Source organism: Lupinus angustifolius, chromosome LG17, assembly GCF_001865875.1.
Source record: "Lupinus angustifolius cultivar Tanjil chromosome LG17, LupAngTanjil_v1.0, whole genome shotgun sequence".
Lineage (NCBI taxonomy): Eukaryota > Viridiplantae > Streptophyta > Magnoliopsida > Fabales > Fabaceae > Lupinus > Lupinus angustifolius.
The window spans coordinates 9,915,969-9,923,122 of NC_032025.1; the positions used below are offsets into that span (position 1 = coordinate 9,915,969).

At 35.5% G+C, this 7,154-nt stretch overlaps 1 pseudogene; it reads right to left on the minus strand.

Annotated features, from left to right (window-relative positions):
* Nucleotides 3,796-6,622, minus strand: LOC109330852 (annotated as a pseudogene).

The window sequence follows — 7,154 nt, forward strand, 5'->3', positions numbered from 1 at the left end:
TCTAATTCCTTTTGCATTTCAATTATTTTCTTTTCATGCAAGGAGATAACTCTTTTTCTATCTATATTTATTTTAACAATTTTCTTTAACCCTTCAAGCATTTCGATATAAGCTGCATATAATTCATCGTATGGAGGAGAGTCATTAGAGCACGATGAAGTATAGGAATGTACCTCAGTAGAATCATCTTCATCACTTGATGTGCACTTCTCATGCACTTGTGCCATAAGGCATACCTTTGAATTTTTCTCCTCATCAGATGAGCTTGAAGTCGAATATTTCTCGGAATTGTCCTAAACAATGTATACTCCTTTTGACTTGGACATTCGAGAGTTGCTCTTCTTGTTACTGACTTTCTTGAGGTTGCTTGGGCACTGATGCTGCATGTGGCCTATTTTCCACACTCATAGCAAGTGAAGCCTTCTTTGGAAATCTTGCTTTTCTTGGTCGAGTTTTTGGCTTCTTTCTTGAGATTCTTGATCCCTCCTTTCTTCTTGAGATACTTCTTGAATTTTTCAAATAGGAGAGTCAAGTCTTCATCGGAATCAGTATCTGAACTGGAATCCTCACTTTCTTGATCTTCTTGAAATCTTGTAGTCTTGAGTGCGATTCCATTCTTTTCTGACTCTTCATTCAATGTCAAGCACCCTAGCTCCATTTCACGTTCTTGGAGTTTCCCAAACAGAGAAGTTAATGGCATGTTGTCTAAGTTCTTTGATTCCATTATGGCGGTTACCTTTGGTTGCCATCTCCTGTCAAGACACCCCAAAACGTTGTTAGACAAATCATTATTAGTAAAAAATTTATCAAGGGCGACCAAATGATTTACAACATGAGTAAAACGTTTTTGCATATTACATATAGATTCATTAGGAAGCATGCGAAATAAATCGTACTCATGCGTATGCGCATTTAGTCTAGCGCGCTTAACTTTACTCGTGCCTTCGTGGGTAACTTGCAAAGTATCCCACATTTCTTTTGTATTAGGACACTGCGAGACTCTAAAGTCCGAAGTAATAATGTTCTTGGCCTTAAGGTCATGTTGGACCTTTATTTTCTCAATATCTGTCCATAAGCCTTTAGGCTTTGCTTTAGGCTCGCCATCCACCATATGAAGTGGAATGTATGGACCATTGACAACAAAATCCCAAATGTCTGTGTCTATTGCCTCGATATAAATTCTCATGTGAACCTTATAATATGCATAACTGTCGCCACTGAATACGGGAGGATGGTTAATGGATGCACCATCACTGCCAAAGGGGTTGGTGGAACCCATTTAAATTCCCTTAGGATCACACAGATACGGTTGAGCTAGCACGACGTACTAGCTCTGATACCACTTGTTAAGTATCAGTGGCAGAATACACCTAGAGGGGGGTTGAATAGGTGTGGCGGAGCTCAAGTTCCACTTTTTGGTTTTTACACGCTTGCTGAAAAATGCCCAGTTAATCGATTAAGCACTATTCATAATCGATTAACTAGTAATAGAAACAGAATTACCAGATCAGCTTCTTGCACAGTTATTTACAAACAAATAAACAGAGATATAGCAGATATTTTTATGCAATATTAACAAGGATATAGCAAGGTATAAGAATGCAAAATATGAGCTTCAAACTCGAATTAAAACATCTTCAGATATAAAAGAGAAAGGGATAGAAAAGATTGCGCAAAGATTTTATCCTGGTTCGTTTTGCTGTCCACTACAAAACTACATCCAGTCCTCCCATCTGATCTGGGAGATTTTACTTCTTCATTATAGAACACAATGTATCATTACATACACGCTTCCAATTACAAGACTCGAACACTCCTTTCTTGGAACCCAAAGAACTTCGCCACCCTTGGTTTGACCTTTCCCAAAACCGCCTCCTCAATAAAACCTTTCTTACCGCGATTCGGCCCTAGCCAAGGTATCGCTTTTTATCCCAAGATCTCCAAGTCTTTGTGAAAAACACCTTACCTAACCGCAGTTAGGATTTTCCCAATCCTTGAATTACAATGCTTTAAAGTACTTAATACTTGGATATTACAATAAAGATCAAAGCCTAAAACCTAAGCAAGAACTCACAAGACGTCCTAGTCTAATATGAATGTTCATGCATGAGGTTTCTGAAATTACGCAATCAGTAAAACACTATCTCTTTTCTTTTCTAGAAACACAAAAATGATACAAGAGAGCTTTTTCAAAGAACATGCAATGTGAATATGAAACTTAAAGCCTTAGCATGATCTAATCTTTCTAATTCAATGTTATCTAATAGTTTCTAACAATGATGATCAATTCTCTTTTCTATGTGTTTTTCACTCTTAGCCGTTTCTGCAATTTGCCAGAATATATGTAAAACATATTTTGCCTCTAAAAATGGTTTTTTCAGTTATGCAGTTGAAACAACAGAAAACAGACACGTTAATCGATTAAGCCATGGGGTTAATCGATTAACCAGTGTATTTTTAATACATGATTAAATGGTAAACTACTTATATGTTATGCTTGATACCTACACATATTTTAGCCATTATGTTATGCCTAATATGCATATATAACATGAATGATTAATGCATGAACATATAATAAACTAGATGATGTCTCATTTTAGTGGATTAATTACTTTATTAAGTCTTGTGAGACTCACACCTAGGTTTACCTAACCTCGACTCAATATGTATGGCAAACATCTTAGACTTCTAAAAAGATAATAATGAATTATAATCTAAGTCTAATAAGTCACCACTTGAGCCCTCGACATGTTGATTGTTAAGACATCTTCAAGCTTTAACTAACTCATTGTCTTCATCAAAACATAGGCAAAACATTGCTAATGCAATCCTTGACACTTGGCACTTTCAAAAGCAGGGCCTTGGCCATCAAACACACCGCCGTGAATGGAAATGTTGTTAACATTCTAAAAAAGAAGCCAGTGTTCGGCCTTTCCATTTCCCCGGTGAAAGGAGGGAGCCACTAACTCACCATCAATGGTTATCGAAATAGCATTGTTGGCACAAGGCCCATTGAAGAGGACACCACTTGCAAACTTGAACCGTCCTTGTGGCACGTAAATTTCGACGGGTTCCACCAAAGCACAAGCTTTAGTCCACGCACTAAGGAATGCTTTGGTGGAGTCTTTTTTGCCATCTGGATTGGCTCCTCAATGGACTACATTGTATGTGGTTGCTTTTTTGGCTGAGGCTGAATTCAAAAATAATAATGTGATCATGAGAATGAGAAGATGAAGGAGGCAATGTTTTGGTGTTGGGTTTGCCATTTTTGAAGCTAATGATATTTGGAAGTGCGTAATATAGAGTAAGTAGAGTAATGGAGAGCCACTATTGGTGAAAGAAGGTAGTGGGATGTGGGAGTTGGAATGGTTTGTGAGGGTCTTTATAAGTATAGCTAATGGTGTATGCATCCAAATTGTTATTCAAAACTTAAATGTAATAAAAGAAATTAATATAATACTTTTTAAACTATTAAATCTACCAATCTAATTTTCCACTCATCATTGGTCTCAAAACATAAAAAGGAAGAAAGTATATACAAGAGAAAGTATTAACCCATCATTCGCACATAATAAAATAATACCCGAAATAAGTGAATGACTTAAAAGGTTATTAAAGTGTCTAATAAATAAAAATTTGTCTTGCTCTTACGTAACTTATGCCCCTCAGGATAGATAATCTTTGTCATGAGCTACTGCCCAATGAGCTACAAGTCACACTCATACACTCTTATTTGTAGGAATGATATATTAGTATTCTAAAAAAATTTGTAATCTTAACACATTTGCTTTACTAGCACCTCTCTGGTTGAACTGATTCCATATCCCTTATACCAACATGCTTACAAGAAGCTTGAGCAACTTGATTCCTGTAAGTGAGTTTTATATCCTCCAACCTTATCCCTTTGCATGGATTAGTAGAACTGCAGTCAAATCTCATAACAACCTGAGTTGCAGATGTTCCATGAATGTCTTCATAGCTAATATCACTGATTTTGATTCCAGACTCCTGTTCATTTTGGCAACCAAAAATCAAAAGAAAAAAACAAAATCAGCTTACTTTTTGTGATAAAGATAATAAGTTTCCACATATATAACAAACCATGAGTTATTATCTTCACAACAATTTATTTATAAGTCAACAACCATCATAATCATCGGAACCATATCTATTCTTAGATGGGATAGAAAAATGTGCTCCCATAATTATGTACTTTATACTCTAAAATACAACCTATAGAGGAATCAAATCCAAATATGAAACTAACCTGACCATGACAATTCTTTTTAGATGGACAATAATTTTGATCAATAAGAATGGGGTTTTTGACATCAACCATGGTTGCATTTTGGAAAGTGACTCCCTTCACGAATCCATTGGAGGGTCTCCCCCATGATTTTATTCTAACACCATTTTGTGTCCCCGTGAATATAACTGATCTAATTGTGACATGTTGTACACCAGGTTCCTTCTTAGTCCATCCTAAGCTTCCAATGCTACAAAATACAATAAAAATTGTTATTTTACAGATATGGTCAAAATATATAAATACCTATAATCCACTATTTAGAAATGTAATACTTCAGGCTCCAGTATCAGGCTAGTTATTGACATAGGCTTCTTCAACCCTTATGGTTAGTTTGTGAATTAGTTTTGTGAAGGTGAAGGAAAGGAAATGGGAGAACTTTGATATTAAAAGTATATTTCATGACTGTAAAATCTCTCATTCCCTCCATTAGTTTTCCATAATCAATTTGCAAATGAACCTCATTAAATGCAGACTCCAATACAATGGATAGAAATAGTGACACATGACATGAATAAGTTTTTCTTAACCCATATTTTAGATTAATTAAATAGAATAATTTAAAAATTATTGAACTTCCATTTACTTTCTTGAATCTCAACCCTCATTCGTGAATGATTTGACATTTTAATTGTTTTTTAATCAAAATAATATTAAAAAAAGTTGAAATCCCATTTTCTCTCATATTCTAGTATCCATAATGGTGGACATTGCCTTGTCTGGCAAGTTAACTTCTGCTTGCTCCAATTCTTCCATCAGGGACTTCTCAATTATGAGTAGTCTGAATATACAATTGAATCATAGGAAGAGTCCTCAAATGGTGGAAGTAATTTGGCAATGTCATCTTATGGGATGGCTTAAAGTAAATACTGATGGGGCTGCTTTTGGTTCTCCTGATTAGACAGGTGGGGCTAGAATTTTTGGAAATGATAAGGGTAATTTCGTTGCCTGCTTTGCTGATTTCTTCGAGATAAAGGATGCTCTTTATGCGGAGCATAATGTAGCAATGATAGCGGTGGAGTTGGCTCATCAGAATGGTTGGAATTCGATTTGGTTAGAATGTGATTCGTCTCTAGTGGTTGATATGTTTAAGGGGGAGGCAGAGGTGCCTTGGAAGCTTGCAGCTAAGTGGTGCAAATGCAGAAGTAGATTATCTTCATGAACTTTCAGATCTCTCACATCTTTAGAGAAGGGAACGCTTGTGCGGATAGGCTAGCTAATTTTGGTGTTCATTCTAAGACATTCACTTGGTGGAATGAGATTCCTTCTCTCATTCATTATGAATTTTCTAGAAATTGGCTGGGTCTACCCACCCATTGGTTCAGAAACATGTAAGGTCACTATTTGGTTTCCTGTTCCGTTGTTTTATTAATATATCTAGTGCTTATACATTTTCGGGAAAAAAAAACTCTTCATGGAGAGTTTGGATCCTTTCCAATAATGGATTATGAGAAAAAATGAAATTGTATAATTTTATATTTTATATTATTAAATATTATTGAGACACAATCATCATTGGTTCTAATTTTGGATTTTAGGATTTTGACATTGGAGGACATTTGTACATGGATGTTGTCGGTGTTAGGGCTATTTCTGTCGGCAACAATCTTTACGCCTTCAATTTTCACGGTCTCACATCCATTGAATACTATGTGGAAAATTTGGCTATTAATGGAGGTCAACCTACTGATACCAATGTTCTTGGAATTGCTGAATTTCAATAACTAAAAATCATCACACAAAAAAAGAAGGTTACTACGAGTTTACTATATCATAAAGGAATATGGATCTTCTCCATTATTGGAGAAGAGTCTAACTCTAATATAAAACGAAAAAACATACCGTAGCTTTAATTGGGCATTTTTCTTTGCTAGAACGCTTGCAATCCCACAAAGCAGCGCCTTGACCATCAAGCACACCGTCATGAACGGAAACACTGTTAACACTCTAAAAAAGAAGCCAATGATCGGCCTTTCCTTTTCCATGATGATAGGAGGGAGCCACCAACTCACCATCAATGGTTATGGAAATAGCCTTGTTGGCACAAGGCCCTTTGAAGATGACACCACTTGTAAACTTGAATCGTCCTTGTAGCATATGAATTTCGGCGAGTTCCGCCAAGGCACAAGCTTTAGTCCACGCACTAAGGAATGCCTCGGTGGGGTCCGTTTTGCCATCTGGATTTGCTCCTAAATGGACTACATTGTATGTGGCTGCTTCTTCGGCTGAGGTTGTGGCTGAATTAAAAAATAATAATGTGATCATGAGAATGAGAAGATAGAGGAGACAATGTTTTAGTGTTGAGTTTGCCATTTTGGAAACTAATGATATTTGGAAGAACCTAATATAGAGTAAGTAGGGAAATGAAGTGATAATAGTAGTGAAGAATGTAGTTGAATGTGAGAGTTGGAATGATTTGCTACCATATTTATAAGTATAGATAATAGTGCATACATGCAAGTTAGTTTTATTTGGTGCAATTCTTATTCAAAACATAAACATAATAAAATATATTAATATAATACTTTTAAAACTATTAAATCTGTCAACCTAATTTTCCACTCAACATTGGTCTTAAAACATAAAAAGGAAGAAAATATATTATGCATTCTTTCAAATAATTTGTAGTAGTTATGGCATTTTTATGGACAAAGTATAGAAAAATATCTTTCATACCAAATTTGTAAAATATGGTCATTGAATTAAAGTTTTAAGGTCAAGAGTCAATTATGGATAAAAGGGTGTATTAGCACCTCGTCCATACATAATAAAATGATATCCTAAATAAGTGCATGATCTAAAAGGATATTAAAGTGTCTAATAAGAATTTCCTTGCTCCTACATA